At 43.9% G+C, this 17940-nt stretch overlaps 1 long non-coding RNA gene across 1 annotated transcript in view; it reads right to left on the reverse strand.

The window, feature by feature from the left end:
• The window catches only part of LOC140467096 (uncharacterized), a 47404-nt gene that overhangs the window by 9194 nt on the left and 20270 nt on the right, over positions 1-17940 (reverse strand). Inside the window, exon 2 of the long non-coding RNA XR_011955342.1 lies at positions 6831-6935. This is a non-coding gene — a long non-coding RNA (uncharacterized lncRNA). The remainder of the gene's footprint in view (positions 1-6830; positions 6936-17940) is intronic.

Raw genomic sequence — 17940 nt, forward strand, 5'->3', positions numbered from 1 at the left:
AACTAGTCCCATTTGCCCGCATTTGGTCCATATCCCTCTAATAATGTAATGACTGTACCTGCACTTCCCACTTCCTCTGGCAGTTCCACCTTCGGTGTGAAAAAGTTGTCCTTCTGGTCCATTTTGAAACTTTCTCTTTTCACCTTAAAAATATATCCCTAGTTTCAAACCCATCCACCTGAGGCAAAAGACCTTTGCTATTCACCTTGTCTATGTCCCTCACGACTTTATAAACCTCGATAAGGTCACCTCTCAAACTCCTGTGCTCCATGAAAAATGTCCAAGGATATACCACCTACCCAAATAATGCAAGTCCAGACCACATCCTAATAATTTTTTTCTAAACCTCCACCAATTTAATAATATTCTTCATATAACAGAATGATCAGAACTGTACACAGTACTCCAAAAGTGCGTCACCAATTTCTGTACAACCTCAATATGGCCCCTTAACTCCAAAATTCAATGGTCTGAGCAATGAAGGCAAGTGTGCTGACACCTTCTTAATCATCCTATCTAAACGTAATGCAACTTTGAAAGAATTGTATGCCTGAGCTCCTATGTCGATCTATTCTGCTACACAGGGATGGCATGGTGGCTTACTGGTTAGCAAAACTGTCTTACAGATTCAGGGACCTGGGTTTGATTCCACTGTCAGGTGACAGTCTGTGTGGAGTTTGCATGTTTTCTTTGTGTCTACGTGGACCTCTGCTAGGTCCTCAGGTTTTCTTCTAAAGACCAAAGAAGGTTAAGTGGATTGGCCATGCTAAATTACCCATTGTGTTCAGGGATGTGTAGGTTAGGTGGTTAACCATGGGAAATATATGGGTATGGGTAGGATGCTGTTTGGAGGGTCGGTGTGGAGTTGCTGGGCCAAATGGCCTGTGTTCATAATGTAGGGATTATATGGACTACCCAGGGTGCCACTATTAACTGAATAAGTCCTGCCCTTGCTCAAAGTACACAAGCTCACATTTATCCAAATTAAATTTCATCTGTCACTCCTCAGCCCATTAGCCCAGTTGATCAAGATCCCATTGCAATCTTAGATAGCATCTTTCACTGTCAACAGCACCATCAATTTTGGTGTCATCCATTTCCCAGCATGTCCCTTGATGATATGGATTTCTGTCAGTAGATACTTTACAAGAATGAAAGGGGACCAATAATAGCTCTTCAGTCCCTCAAAGACTAAAGGACACTTGTATTTCCTTGACTAGGCTTGCATTCATGCAAGCTTTGGAAGTCTACCAATTAAAGATAGCACACAACCCTCCAGTTTTCCACAAAACAATGGTTTTGCATCGTTGTACAAATAACAACTTTCCAATAAAAAAATTACGCAATCTTTCTATATCTAACAGTGTTGATTCTCCTTTTCATTCCAAGTTAATGCACATGGCTACATTATCAAACATGCTCAAATTGAGATGCTTAATAACCAATCAAAACAGTACATGTTCATATCGATTTACTGTGAGTGCATACTTACCATGAATGACTCTCCTTCTCAAGCTGTCACCTCGCCTGATGGGTGGCGACCCTCATGTCAAATCACCACCAATTGTATGTTTCTAATGAGAAAGCAGCCCTTTATCATAGTAAGACTATGGCGATTCAATATTGTTGATGACAGTCCTTGATGTCAATCAGAATTGTCATCTAACTGAGGTTTTATAGAGTATTGGAAAGAGCCATGGGAATATAAATGCAAAATAAAACATTTCTACTGTTCCAATCAAGTGATATAACGCTGAAATTAGAGTAAACTTGCTCCGAGAATTTGTCACTTCTCATGGAGGAATGTACAGTCGTTGAGTTTTTGCAGCACAGAGACTGACCCTCCTGCTGATCGTGTTCATGCTAAAATTCTATCTTGATCTTATTTTCCAGTATTTGGTATGCAGCCTGCATCTTATAGGATTTGAAATCCTCATGTAAATACTTCAGAAATGTCTTGGTTGCTCCTGCACCTATCAAACTTATACACAATGAGTTTTCAATATTCACCACATTTGGGGTGGAAATAAAATCCTCTAATCTCCTTTATACCACCTGCTCCTTATTTTCAAACTGTGAGCCCTGGTTACTGTCTCCTCCAGTGAGAGGAACATTTCTCACGACCTACTCCTCTCAGCCCCTCATAAATTTGTAAAGCACAATCAGGTTCCCCCTCAATCTTACTCTCAGGAAGACAATCACAGCCTATTAAACCTCTCCTTATAGCTGAAATGTTCCATCTCAAGTAACATCCTGGTAAATCTCCTTTACACTCCCTCCAGTGTAATCCCATAATGTGGTGTCCAGTGATGTGCACAGGGCTCCAATATGGTCTAAATTAGGTGCTATATATCTAAATTAGATTAAGTATATTACTAATACATTATGCAACAAAGAAATGTGAAAATCTCCCCCAAAGATGTTGAATTGGGAGAAGGGATGGGCAGCAGAAGCTAATTCAAACTTTGTAAGTGAGAAACATTCTGTTTGGCAAACACATACAGGATTTCAGAAATAAGCAGATTGGTTAAATAAACAGACCAGCCGTGCCTGACTGAATGGGAGATCGTGATCAAGGACTGGGTGGGTGATTCCAGCCAGGCTGTTCTTAAATTGATGGAAAGATATAGGCCACAATAATGGTTCCACCTTTGTCCAACAAACACTGTACAGCAGTTTAGCATTGAATATGGCTTTCGTACACTAGAGTCATAGCGTCATAGAGATGTACAGCATGGAAACAGACCCTTCGGTCCAACCCGTCCAAGCCGACCAGATATCCCAACCCAATCTAGTCACACCTGCCAGTACCCGGCCCATAAGCCTCCAAACCCTTCCTATTCATATACCCATCCAAATGCCTCTTAAATGTTGCAATTGTACCAGCCTCCACCACATCCTCTGGCAGCTCATTTCATACACGTATCACCTTCTGCATGAAAAAGTTGCCCCTTAGGTCTCTTTTATACCTTTTCCCTCTCACTCTAAACCTATGCCCTCTAGTTCTGGACTCCCCCGACCCCAGGGCAAAGACTTTGTCTATTTATCCTATCCATGCCCCTCATAATTTTGTAAACCTCTATAAGGTCACCCCTCAATCTCCGACACTCCAGGGAAAACAGCCCCAGCCTATTCAACCTCTCCCTGTAGCTCAGATTCTCCAACCCTGGCAACATCCTTGTAAATCTTTTCTGAATCCTTTCAAGTTTCACCACATCTTTCTGCTAGGAAGGAGACCAGAATTGAATGCAATATTCCAACAGTGGCCTAACCAATGTCCTGTACAGCCGCAACATGACCTCCCAACTCCTGTACTCAATACTCTGACCAATAAAGGAAAGCATACCTTCTTCACTATCCTATCTACATGCGACTACACTTTCAAGGAGCTATGAACCTGCACTCCAAGGTCTCTTTGTTCAGCAACACTCCCGAGGACCTTACCATTAAGTGTATAAGTCCTGCTAAGATTTACTTTCCCAAAATGCAGCACCTCACATTTATCTGAATTAAACTCCACCTACCACTTCTCAGCCCATTCGCCCATCTTGTCCAGATCCTGTTGTAATCTGAGGTAACCCTCTTCGCTGTCCACTACACTCCAATTTTGGTGTCATCTGCAAACTTACTAACTGTACCTCTTATGCTCACATTCAAATCATTTATGTAAATGACAAAAAGTAGAGGGCCCAGCTCCAATCCTTGTGGCACTCCACTGGTCACAGGCCTCCAGTCTGAAAAGCAACCCTCCATCACCACCCTCTGTCTTCTATCTTTGAGCCAGTTCTATATCCAAATGGTTAGTTCTCCCTGTATTCCATGAGATCTAACCTTGGGGAACCTTGTCGAATGCCTTACTGAAGTCCATGTAGATCACATCTACTGCTCTGCCCTCATCAATCTTCTTTATTTCTTGTTCAAAAAACTCAATCAAGTTTGTGAGACATGAATTCCCACGCTCAAAGCCATGTTGACTATCTCGAATCAGTCCTTGCCTTTCCAAATACATATACATCCTGTCCCTTAGGACTCCCTCCAACAACTTGCCCACCGTTGAGGTCAGGCTCACCAGTCTATACTTCCCTGGCTTGTCTTTACCTCCCTTCTTAAACAGTTGCACCACATTTGCCAACCTCCAGTCTTCCAGCACCTCACCTGTGACTATCGATGATACAAATATCTCAGCAAGAGGCCCAGCAATCACTTCTCATGTGTCTAGAGTTTCTCATGGTAAAAGAGCATTTGCCAATACCAAGCAGTAATGCATCCAGTTAGGGTGCTTTCTGTGGTGCATCTATAAAAATTGGTAAGTGTCTTTATTGATGTGCCAAATTTCCTTAGCTTCCTGAGGAAGTAGAACCGTAGTTGTGATTTCTCAACAGTTGCATCGATATAGTTGGACTAGGACGGATTGTTGGTGATCATCACTCCCAGGAACTTGAGTCTTAGATACAGTGTCGGATAGACGATAGAGACGTTGGTAAGTAAATAAGTTACCTATTGATTGGAATTTTTATTATCTGTAGAAATCATGGACAGGAAGCTCATGATGTGAAGATAACATTGAACTATTCCTTGACAGCAAGACTAATGTGTATCCTGTTGGAGAACAAAATTAAAGCGAAAGAACTGCTGATGAAATCGAAACTAGAAACACAGATTGCCGGAAAAGCTTAGCAGTTCCGGCAGCATCTGTGGAGAGAAATCAGAACTAAGATTTTGGGCTCAGTGACCCTTCCTCAGAGCTGATTGTAGCTAGGAAAAGTTTGGTTTTCAATGTAGGAAATAGTTTAGGAGGAGGCATTAAAGTAAAGATCGGTGGAGATAAAGCCCAAAGAGAGAGACCATGTGGATAGACAAAGGAACCATCAGTCTGGAAGAATAAATAACTGTTGGTGTATAATTGATAGCTAAGGATGGACAGTGTGAAATAGCAGACTGTGTGATAATACAATATTGTGTGTAAGGGTTGGGGTAAGTCCATGTGGAGATGCCTCAAACCGTTAAAATATTGAACTCAATATTGAGTGAGAAGGCTGTAGAGTTCCTAGCCGAAAATGAGGGGCTGGTCTTCTTCCTTTTTTTAACCAATGTGTCGCTCCTTACTTGTCCATTCACAGTATATCCACCATTAAGTATACTATTGTAACTGAACACCAAACTCTCCCTGCTCCTACCAATCGAGTGTTAGGAATGTCGCCTTTATTTTGTGTTGTTTCCCTGTGCTCTTCCCATCAAGATGATGACTTCTGCCTCCTCTGTTACTGATTTCATCTGACACTTGTCTGCCCACTCGAGCAATATTCTTACTCTTACTTCCTTCACTATCTTGGATGCATCCCGTCTGCTCTTTGTCAATATCAATTGTAAATGGAAATGATCTATCCACCAAAAAGAAGTGCCGCTCCCTGCAGGGGGAGTAAATCCCTGTCACGTGGTAAGGCACAGTTCTGTCCGGGAGTGAGCCTATGATGCCACCTATCCATTTCATACCGTGGCCTGACCTGTTTGGAGCAGTAAGGGTTGGAGTGAGGCCTGATGCTGGTGTATGGGTGGCACGGTGGCACAGTGGTTAGCACTGCTGCCTCACAGCGCTAGAGACCCCGGTTCAATTCCCGCCTCAGGTGACTGACTGTGGAGTTTGCACATTCCCGCTAAAAGTTCTGTCTGCGGGTGTTTCCTCCCACACTTCAAAAATGTGCAGGTTAGGTGAATTGGCCATGTCAATACTGCCCTTAGTGTTAGGGGGGTGGGTCGCACTTCGGTAGGTCGGTGTGGACTTGTTGGGCTGAAGGGTCTGTTTCCACACTGTAAGTATTCTACTCTGTAAGAGGTCCACACTGGCTGTGGTGTTAACACTGTAATTGTGCTTCCTGCTGTATCATTGACTGTCGGGGAGGAGGACGATGTCTTCCTCACTCCTCTCTCATTAACGGTTTTTCCAGGTGCCCTGCCCTGGGGGTAGATATTTTCTTTGAGCAGCCAGCAATCCCAGTGTCAGGACGGGAGAGGACTGAGTATCTGCCAACCAATGAGCCAGGTCGAGAGCATTCCTTGATGGAGTGCACTGTGGACATTTCCTGCAGTGAACCTGGGGGTGGGCTCTCTGGGGGTTTGATGTCAGCTGGTAGTGCTGGACCAGCCCCCACTTTCACCATGGGGGATGGGCCCGTAACTGAGCATGACCACTTCGAGGAGAGTTTGGGCTCAGTGGTGGGAATTGGGGATGATATGATGTCCAGCGAGGTTTTGGAATCCCTAGTGCTGTCCACTGTCGTGGAAATTAAATCGACTTGACTCAAAAGCTAGCAAAAGTAAAGACAAAGCTTTATTTTTTAACCCTCTGCATGCAGGACCAATACACATGGCAAAAATGCCTTGTGTAAGGGCCATGAACAAAATCCACATGTTCCTTTTATACCATTCTTATCACAAGTTGAAGGACAAGGGCTGGGAAACATTTGAGTTCTTATTTTCTCATTCCCTTGCTGTGGACATAACTGTCTTGATATTTTCCTTGGCTTTTTTGGTGAATTCGACTGCTTGCAAGACCAGGTTGAATGTTTACAAAGTTCAACAAAGACAAGCTATCTCCTCGACTGCAGAATTCAGGAAAAGTGTTTGAAAAGTTCAGAAAAGTATTAAATTTAGCAAAGCAATCTCTTTCAGATTTCACAGTAAATGCTAATTCTGTTAAGTTTCCATTACATTTCCTCCTTTTTGTCATTTTATGACAACAAAGACAACAGCCAAAAAAAAATACAAAGCCAGAATAGCTATGCATCAAAAATGCTTAAGGAGCACCAGGCCTTTCCTCAGACAACACCTACCTTTAACACAGCCTTGTGGTGGTATTGTCACTTGCTCTGGTGTGGCCTGTACAGAGCCCATGTTCACACGTCTGCTGGTTGGGATAGTGCTGCTTTCACTTGATTCTGTATTTGAGACAAAAGTGTGGAGAGTTTTATACAGTAACATCTCATCCTCACAGTGGCCTGTTATCTGTCTTACCTTAGGTCTTGGGTTAATTCCTGTGTTGGGCGGCCTACCAAACAAAATCTCAAACGGGCTAAGATTAGCTCTTCCTTTCCTCCTCGATCTCATGAACATTAGCACAATCGGAAGTGCCTTTGTACATGTCACCCCTAGTTCCTCACAACATTTTGTCAATTTATTTTTTAGGGTAGCATTTTCTCTCTCCACTGCCCCACTGCTCGCTGGGTGGTAGGCACGGTGTTGTCTCATCTTTATTCCCAAATTATCACTGATCTTCTGTAAGGCATTATTGACAAATGGTGTCCCATTGTCGCTACTAAGCCTTTCAGAGATGCCCAATCTCGGAATTATTTCAGTTAGCAAAGCCTTGGCTATTGCACTGGCACCCTGTCTAGATGTGAGGAATGCTTGCACCCATTTGGAAAACATATCAACAACTACCAGACAATATTTTTTCCCTTCGCTGGTTAGTTCAATGACATCAATTTGTAAATGTTCAAAGTGTTTTTGAGGTTGGGATGTGCTGCATGACTCATCTGTATTCACCTCCCCACATTATTAGTGGCACAGATAACATATCGTTCACAATATTTCTGGGAGTAATGAGAAACTCTTTAGCGTACTAGTGTGCCAAAATACTATGATACATTTCCCCTTTTGATACATGGTCCCTACCGTGTGTCAGTTTGGCATAAAATAGAAATAATGATCATGGTAGGCAAGGTTTCCCATTGGGTCCATACTATACCCTTTCCCTCATGCTACACCCTGCTTTTGTCCACTCACGCTTTTCTTCCGGTGTGGCCTGCGACTGTAACTCCCGTACGTCTGCTGTTGGTGTACAAATTTTTGAGATACACATGTCAAACTGATCACTTATCGGCTGCTGTGCTGCTGTCCTTGCTGCTGCGTCCGCCTTTGCATTGCCTTGAGAAACGGAATCGTTACTTTTCGTGTGGGCTTCACACTTACACACAGTGATTGATTTAGGCAATGGGATCACTTCCAAGAGGTCAGAAACCAGGCCACAGTGTGTGATGGGCTCTCCGGTAGAAGTCAAGCACAGGGTTCTAAAATCATGTACAACCCTGAATGCATATCTGTTGTCGGTGAAAATATTCACTGTCCTTCCCTTAGCCAATTTACACGCCTCAGTGAAGGCAATCAGCTCCACTGCTTGCGTAGACAGATGGGAAGGGAGTGATCCCGGTTTGACGACCTCAGAGATAGTCATTACAGCATACCCAAAACAATTTTGGCCTGTCTCCTTGCTCCTGAATTCTGACCTATCTACAAAAAAATCCATATCTGGATTCTGAAGTGGTGAATCCTGCAAATCTAGTCTGGCGCTACAAAATTTCATTATTACAGTGACACAATCATATGCGTCTCTGTCTCCTTTATGGGAGAAGGCTAGCAGGGTTAAGGACGTTACATTGCTTTACTGTAATGTTAGGCAACTCCAATAACAGAGTATTGTATCTGAGCCAACGTGCGGCCAACATGTGTGCTCTCTTTTGCTCGGAAAGCAGTAAGGATACTGCATGTGGGACAGTAGGATTAATTCACCATAGGCGACTATATCCCTCGATGCTACAACAGCCTTCTCAGCTGCAGCCAAGGCTTGCAGGCATTTAGACAATCCTGCCACTACGGGGTCTAGTTGAGCCGATACGTATGCTACCGGCCTCAATTCTCCCCCATGATCCTGCAACAGCACAGATATCATTCAGCCACGCTTCTCATCCACCGTTTGTACAAAAGGCTTGTTAGGATTCGGAATCCCCAGTGTAGGTATAGTTTGAAGTGCCTTTTTCAATTCAACAAAGACACTCTCGAATCTGGGGTCCACTGCAACGGACTCTGGCACTGCAACGCTTTGTCATGGGCTATTTAACTTAGGGGCACTTTAAGGGTTGTGTAATGTGGGGTAAACATTCTAAAGTAGGAGCACATGCTCACTCTCATCCCCATTATGGAAATCCAGGAATTTGTTGACAAACCAGCTGTTGCCCTCCTCATGTTGCTCGACGAATGTAAAATCCTCGAGCTGGTTTTCTGGGCTTCCTGCACTGCTCTCTGTGCACCTGTGCTGGGCCAGAAAGATCGGATGCAGTTCAAGAACTCTCTCGGTGCAATCCTAAAGATGGCAAGGGACCTAAACCCCACTCCCCATTCTGCCAAGTAAATGGTTTTAATTGTTTTGGTGGGGTCTGCACACTACTGCTAACATGCCAGCCTCAACATCAACTACAGCAGAATGTCGGCCCTTCTGGACAGGAGGTACACAGTGTGCTTCCTGCAGGAAACCCACACTACCCCGGGATACGAAGCCACCTGGCTCCTGGAGTTGGAAGGTGGCATCCACATGAGTCATTTCACTCACAGATCTGGTGGGGTGGCTATGTTGGCCCAACATTTTCAGTGGGAGATCTTGGGGATCGGGGCCTGTGCCAGGCCATTTGCTTCAATGGATGTTACGGCTGGGGGGCACGGTGCTTCGCTTTGTGAACGTCTACACTCCCATGGTCAGACCAAAGCAAACACGCTTCTACTGAGAAGTGTCCACTCACGTTGCCCTCAGTAACAAAGGCCAGTGTGGTATCCTTGCTAGGGATTTCAACTGCATCTTTGAGGACAAAGATCACGGTGGTGCCCAGTCTGGCTTGGCAGTGGGGAGGAGGTTGTGGATTTGGTCAAGCCCTTTAACCAGGTGGACGTCTGGCAGAATCTTCATCCTGCCTCCAACACCTTCACCTTCATCTTCACCTTCGGTGCTCGGATCCAAATTTGTGCACAGTTGGAGGATGCTTGGGTGTGTGATGGAACCCCAACAGCTTTTACCCCTGTTTGAATAGAATTTCAAATTGACTTATAACCTCACTCGCCTTTTGTTATATGGCGAGTGAAACACAGATACTGTACAGACCTGCTGCTGCACACCACCAACCCCTTCTCATTCATCCACTGTTCAGATATGTTTTGGCACCACCGAGCATGGAAATCTCCAGTGGATGACTCTCTATGTGGGAATCCTCCCTCTTTCCATCAGGGATCTGGTGTGGAGGATGTTACGCACAGTAGTCCCATAAAACCACAGATTGTGTTGGTTCACAGACTCCGAGCCCAAGTTTGTTTTGCGGTGCTGTGGTGTTTGTGGATGCTGTGTGCATTTGGTGTGGGCACTTGTACTCCCTTTGTAACTATCTAAAGAACACAATTTTGTGGTTTTGTTTCCACTTCAGCCCCATGCTCCCGATCTTTGTGTACCTGGCAGGTTGGAGGATCTCCTCTTGGGTCTACTCCTGCCCCTCGCCAAGTTGGCCATTAACACTTCCAGGCAGCGGCCCAAAGAGGGGATCATTTTGGCTGCCTGTCTGCTTTGAGTTTGGGTGTCTCTGGAGGTAACAATGTCCATCTATACTCTTGATGCCTGTCGGTAAAGGTGAGAGCCATGGGGAATGGAGTGCTTTTTTCACCCTCGAACTCTATTTTGATTTGAATCCTTCATTCCCCTTTACTTTTTTCACATAAGCATTACTCATTCTGAGCTTTGCTTGTCACTGATTCACAGGCCACATGAGAGTTTGGCTGGTGATGGAAAAATGCCCACCAACATCTCTATCTCAGGCTTGCTGCAGTGCTCCTGCAAAGCTCAGTGCAAGCTGGAAGAACAACACCTCATTTTCCACTTGGGGAACCTGCAGCCTTTTGGATTCAATATTGATTTCAATAACTTCAGGCCTTGATCTTTCCCATGTCCTTACACCAACCCTCACACTCCTGACGTATTATGTTTTTGCACACAAACCATTGTTATCTACAAACAGGCCCATAATAGCTATTCAAACTCCGAACCATATTGGTATCCATTCCTTTGTCTGTCCAACTCTCTTTAGGCTCTGCCCCCACCTATCGCTTGCACCTGATCCACTCCTCCCCCACCACCCTACCTTCTGCAAAGAATACAATTTTTACTCATTTACCATCAGTTCTGAGGCAGGGTCACTCAATCCGAACCATTAACTCTGAATTCTCTCCACAGATGAGTCTTTGAGCAATTTCTGCTTTTGTTTCTGATTTGCACCATCCTCAGTTCTTTCGGTTTTTATTCACTTACCTAGCATTCCATGTGTTACTGAGTGTCCCCTGTTGACCAGACATGAGAACAATGCGCCTTTCATATGCCAGATGTAGAATGCAGTAACTGCGAAATGTGTGATGCAAACGGATGGAAGGATATTTTTCAGCTCCACAAATGTTGAAAATGAAGTTGGTCGCACAGCGCAGTGGCTTGGCAGGTCAACGGACAAACTTTGTAAATATCTTGCATAAATCTGAAAGTCCTAAGAAGAATTCCTTGCCCACCTGCTTTCACCAAACGTGATGACGACTCCAGGCTCCCTCACAATGAAAGGTCTGGTGGACCGGCTGCAACTTTTATTAGTGGCTATAGAGCTGATGGGTGAATGTCATCTTTAAAAGGGCTAACGTTTGGACTGACTGGGAGGAGCGTGCTGTCCATTTGCTCTGAATGGAGGCGGTACCCCTAACAAACTTTGTAAGCCTTTCACATCCAATGTCTTATTGACAATTTAGAGCGGTGACTCAGAAGGCAAAAACAAATGAATCCTTCAGTGCATTTGCTGCCATCTCATGGAATGTCATGCCCCATGTCTGAAGACGTGGGTCTCTGCTCAGTCAGATGAAAGTCCTGGACAGGAAGTCATGACCCTGAGGAGTAATATGCAGTATTACTTGGGCCAGATGGAGGGAATATTATGATTTCTTTGTTTCCTGGACTGGCAGTGACAGAATTTGCAAACTCCTCTTTCCCGAGGGATTGAAAGGGAAGATTATCACACAGCAAATTGAAAATAAGTTAAATCTTGCTGTTTCTGAGTTACTGTCCTGAATTCAAAACATTCTGTAAACTTCTTATTGCAGGATACTCCAAGAGGTTGTGCAGACAAGAAACTTAAACATTAGATTAAATTTGGGCAGAACCACTCAATTTATCAGACTAGTGTTTTTTTTCAGTTAAGCAGTAGAACATTACAACGTGCAACATTCCTTTTTCCCATCTCATGCCCAAAATTGTGCATGTCTTACAAACTCCTTACTGTTCAATCAGGCTTTATCGGCCTGATTGAAAGTTCTCATATAGTCACAGTACCACAGATTTCTTACGCTACTGAAGGAATCAATTCAGCCCACTGTAGCTGCACTGGTTTTCAACAATATGATTACTGCCAAGATCATGCATTTACCAGTTAAACCTGCACGTTGTTTCTCGGAGTATCTACACCTCTATCACAACTTCCTCAATGCAATTTTCTGCAAGAACTACAACCCTAATTCTCCAATTAGCCTTGCAATTGATTTTCTTCATTCCCAACCGTCCTGTTATCACACTCTACACTTTCTTAAGGGCCCTTCCATCCTTCTCTCTGGTTGAAACAGACCCAGGTGTTCTATGTTCTTGTGTGCGACGTTATCATTCAGCAACAATTACATGGTAACACAACCACGCAAACCCAGGATTTGGACAAAAGTGAGATTTTTCTTTGACTCCAATGTTTGAGGGACGAGGGTCCGGGGGCTGCCGGGAAGGTAAACTTATATTATATAGAAACTTTCTTCGTGTGTTCAGCGGTCTTCATTTTTCCAGTAGCATTGGGGGGAACGACAGCTAGGACCTGGAGCCTGCCGGTAAGGTAAATTTATATTATATAACAATCTTACCTTGTGCATAGACAGAGAGCATGTGGAGCAGGAGTGGTCACGGGACTGCTGAGTAAGTTAGGTAATATATTTCGGCGGTTGATTTACCCGAAACACTGCTTAGATAATATCTCCCACCCATCCTCCTCTGTTAACCAAAAAGTCAAGATTCTGAGCACCAGATTGGTAAGGTAACTAATTTTCTTTTTCCTTTTGTTTTCCAATAGTCTCTTTGGGAATTTAGAATAGTAGGAATGGAGATTAGGGGAGTTGAATGTTCCTCCTGTAGAAAGTGGAAGGTAAGGGTCACCACTAGTGTGCCTGCTGAATTCATCTGCGGGAAGTGTACTTAACTCCAGCTCCTCAAAATCCACATTAGGGAATTGGAGCTGGAGCTGGAGCTGGAGCTGGATGTACTTTGGATCATTCGGTAGGCGGAGGGGTTTATTCAGAGGAGTTATGGGGAGTTAGTCACACTTCGGGTACAGCAAAAAGGTAGATGTCAAGGTACAGAAAAGGAACCAGCAGAGAGAGCAGGGAACCCCTGTGGACGTTCCCTTCAATAACAAGTATACCGTTTTGAACACTGTTGGGAGGACGACCTCCCAGAGTTCAGCCATGGGTACAGCCCTCTGGTACAGAGTCTGTCCTTGTTACTTGGAAGGGGCGTGGGGAAATGAGCAGAGCATTAGTCTCTGGGGACTCCATATTTAGGCGGGCAGATACAAGGTTCTGTGGGAATGATAGAGGCTCATGGTTCATGAATTACCTCCCAAATTCCTGGGTTTGTGATGTCTCGGATTGGGTTTTTTGGATCCTTCATAAGGAGGAGGAGCAACTCCATGTCGTGATCCACATACCCTTCAATGACATAGCTCAGAAAAGGGATGGAGTTTTAAGGTAGAAACTCAGGGAACTAGGGTGGAAATTTAGAACTAGAGCAAACCGAGTTGTTAACTTTGGTTTGTTACCGGTGTCACGTGCTAGAAAGGTGAAGAAGAGAGAGAGAAGTAGGACATGTGGCTACAGGGATAGTGTGGGAGGGAGGGATTCGGATACCTGGATAATTGGGTCTCTTTCTGGGGTAGTTGGGATCTCAACAAACAGGATGATCAACATTCTGGACCAGAGGGGCAAGTTTGAAATGCTCGTCGAGAGGGTTCAAACTAATTCAGCAGGAAGATGGGAATCGAAGTTGTAGCTCCAGTGTCCATGTGGTTGAGAGTAGTGATGTCAGAAAAAAGGTTTTAAGATCCAAGACAGGCAGGAAGTCGGTTTGAAGTGTGTCAACTTCAACGCCAGGACCATCCAAAATAAGATTTGTGAACTTGCAGAACGGGTTGGTCCCTCGGACTGCGATTTTGTGGCCATTTCGGAGACATGGTCAGAGCAGGAACAGGAATGGTTGTTGCAGGTTCCGGGGTTTAGATATTAAGAACAGGGAAGGTGGTAAATTGGGGAGGTGTGGCATTGCTAGTCAAAGTCAGTATTACAGTGGAAGAAAAGACATTTGAGAACTGGTCTACTGAGGTAGTATGGGCTGAGGTTACAAACAAGAAAAGAGAGGTCACCCTATTCAGAGTTTTCTATCAGACTCCGAATAGTTCCAGAGATGCAGAGGAAAGGATAGCAAAGATGATTCTAGATTGGAGTGAGACTAACAGTGTAGTTGGCATGGGGGACATTAGGTATCCAAATATTGACTGGAAATGCTGCATTTCAAGTACTTCAGATGTGTCAGCTTTTGTCCAATGCATGCAGGAGCATTTCCTGCATCAATATGTAGACAGTCCAGCAAGGGACGTGGCCACATTGGATTTGGTAATGGGTAATGAAACACGTGGTTTTAGATTTAGAGGTAGGTGAGCACTTTGGTGATAGTGACCATAATCCGGTTGTGGTTACATTAGAGATAGAAATGAATAGGTATATACCGCAGGGCAAAAGTTATAAATGAAGGAAAAGCTATTATGATGTGATTACCTGAGATTTAGGATGAATAGAATGGGGAAGGAAACTGAAGGGGCTGGGAACAATTGGAATGTGAAGCTTATTCAAGGAATAGGTTCTGCATGTCCTTGATAAGTACGTAGCTGTCAACCATGCAGAAAATGGTTGAGTGAGAGAGCCGTGGTTTACTGGAGAAGTTTAATGACTTGTAAAGAGTGAAAAGGAGGGTCAAGTGAGGATAAGAAAAGAAGGCTCAGTTAGGGCACTTGAGAGTTACAAGTAAGCCAGGAAAGACCTCAAGAGAGAGCTAAGAAGAGCCAGGAGGTGACATGAGAAGTCTTTGGAAGGTAAGATCAAGGAAAACCCAAAAGCTTTCTTCAGGTATGTCAGGAATAAAAGAATGGCAAGGGTAAGATTAGAGCCAATCAATGATAGTAGTGTGAAATAGAGCATGGAATCCGAGGAGATAGGAGAGGCACGAAATTAATTTTTTTTTACAGTATTCACACAAGAAAAAGACAATGTTGCGGAAGAGAATTCTGAGATCAGGCTAATAGACTAGATGGGATTGAAGTTCACAAGGAGGAGGTGTTAGCATTTCTGGGAAGTGTGAAAATAAATAAATCTCCTGAGCCAGATTTATCCTACGATTCTCTGCGAAGCCAGGGAGGAGATTGCAGAGCCTTTGGCTTTGATCCTTATGTCATCATTGTCTGCAGGAATAGTGCCAAGAGACTGAAGAATGGCAAATGTTGGCCCTTGTTCAAGAAGGGGAGTAAAGACAACCCTGGTAATTAAAGACGGGTGAGCCTTACTTCAGTTGTTGGGAAAGTGTTGGAAAGAGTTAGAGTAAGTAGGATTTACAAGCATCTGTAAAGGAATAATTTAGTTAGGGATAGTTGAAGGGTAGGTCGTGCCTCACAAACATTACTGAGTTCTTTGAGAAGGTGACCAAACATGGATGAGGGTAAAATGGTTGATGTGGTGGATATGGATTTTAGTAAGGCATTTGATAAAATTCCATATGATAGGCTATAGCAGATAATATAGACGTATGGGATTGAGGGCAATTTGGTAGGTTTGGATCATACATTGGCAAGCTGAAAGAACAGATGGTGGTGGTTGATGGAAAATGTTCATACGGGAGATCAGTTACTAGTGGTGTACCACAATGATCTGTTTTTGGCCACTGCTGTTTGTCATTTTTGTAAATGACCTGGATGATGGTGTAGATGGATGGGTTATTAAATTTGCAGATGACACCACAGTCGGTCATGTTGGGGATACTGCTGAAGGATGTTGCAGATTACAGAGTAACATGGATAAACTGCAGAGTTGGGATAAGTGGTGGCAAATGCAAAAAAGTGTGAGAGGATAGATTTGGAAGGAGCAGCAGAAATACAAACAAGTGGGCTAATGGTAAGATTCTTGGTAGTGTAGCTAGGAAGAGAGATCTCGGTGTCCATGTACATAAATCCCTGAAAGTTGCCACCCAGGTTATCAGGGTTGTTAAGATGGCGTATGGTGTGTGAGCTTTTGTTGGTGGAGCGATCAAATTTCGGCACCATGAGGTCATGTTGCACCTGTACAAAACGTTTGAGCAGCCGCAATTGGAGGATTACAGACAGTTCTGACCACCGTATTCTACAAAGGATGTGGGAACTTTGGAAAAGGTACAGAGGTGATTTACAAGGATGTTGCTTGGTATGGAGGGTGGGTCTTGTGAGGAAAGGCTGAGGGACTTGAAGCTGTTTTTGTTAGAGTTAAGAATGTTGAGAGGTGATTTAATTGAGTCATGTAAGATGTTCATAGGATTAGAATTTGTGGACAGTGAGAGCCTTTTTCCTCGGATGGTGTTGATTAGTACAAGGAGTCGTAGCTTTAAATTGAGGGGTAATAGATGTATGATAGATATCAAAGGTAGTTTCTTTACCCAGACTGTAGTAGGAGCGTGGAAAGTCCTGCCGCAACAATCATAGATTCGCCAACTTTAAGGGCATTTAAGTGGTAATTGGATAAACATATGGATGAAAATGGAATAGTGTTGATTAGATAGCCTTTAGATTAGTTTCACAGGTTGGTACTACATCGAGTGCTGAAGGGCTTGTTCTGCACTGCAATTACTTACAGTGTGGAAACAGGCCCTTCAGCCCAACAAGTCAACACCGACCCGCCAAAGTGTAACCCACCCAGACCCATTCCCCTAACACTACGGGCAGTTTAGCATGGCCAATTCACCTGACCTGCACATTTTTGGATTGTGGGAGGAAAGCGGAACACCCGAAGGAAACCCACGCAGACACGAGGAGAATGTGCAAATTCCACACAGAGTGTCGCCTGAGGCAGGAATCGAATCCGGGTCTCTGGCGCTGTGAGGCAGCAGTGCTAACTGCTGTGCCACTGTGCCACCCATGATATGTTCGATGATATCCTTTCAGCTGCAGGATTTAAAATTGAAAAATTTAAAATTGAAATCATCACAGACATGTGCACTTTTGACAACTTATCTGCAATTTTAAGCTTTGCATACTGTACTCTATAATCTGGTTCCATGGATTTGAGAGTAATGTATCTCTTTTACCCTGGATCGGCATCCAAGTCCATCTATTGCACTGTTTTAATTCTGCCTTCTTTAATCAGCTCCACCCTGTTTTCGACTTTTCTTTCTGTCATCGTGAGTGCATTTCATTTCCATTTACTATTTTGCTGAAACTTCTCCTCACTGTACCTAACTGAGCCTTCCATTCCCTGACCATGTGCTATTGATTTACTAGCTGCAGGAACAATTACTTCTGTCGAATCTATTTTAAATACCATTTAAAATAAAAGATGTTGTTGTTTAGGTATTACTAACGGTATTAACAGTCATTACAAATCTTTATTTGCCTGTGTGGATGATGATTGAACTTCTTGAACTGCTGCAGTCCATGTGGTGAAACTGAGAGTTCTGTGGATACTGTAAATCAGAATTTACACAGAAATTCCATGCAAAGCTCAGCAAGTCTGGCAGTATCTGTGGAGACAAATCACAATAAATGTTTCGGATCCGGTGACCCTTCCTCAGAAGAGGTATTAGCTCAAAAAATGCCAATTTATATGCAGAGGATAGGGTGGGGTGGGGGGGGCGGGGGGGGTGTGCTGGTGGTGGGTTGGTGATGAATGGTGTAAGCAGAACCCGATGTGTGGAGTTTACACATTCTCCCGGTGTCTTCTTGGGTTTCCTCCGGGTGCTCCAGTTTCCTCCCACAGTCCAAGGATGTGCAGGTCAGG

The sequence above is a fragment of the Chiloscyllium punctatum genome, chromosome 45, assembly GCF_047496795.1.
Source record: "Chiloscyllium punctatum isolate Juve2018m chromosome 45, sChiPun1.3, whole genome shotgun sequence".
In the NCBI taxonomy this organism is placed as follows: domain Eukaryota; kingdom Metazoa; phylum Chordata; class Chondrichthyes; order Orectolobiformes; family Hemiscylliidae; genus Chiloscyllium; species Chiloscyllium punctatum.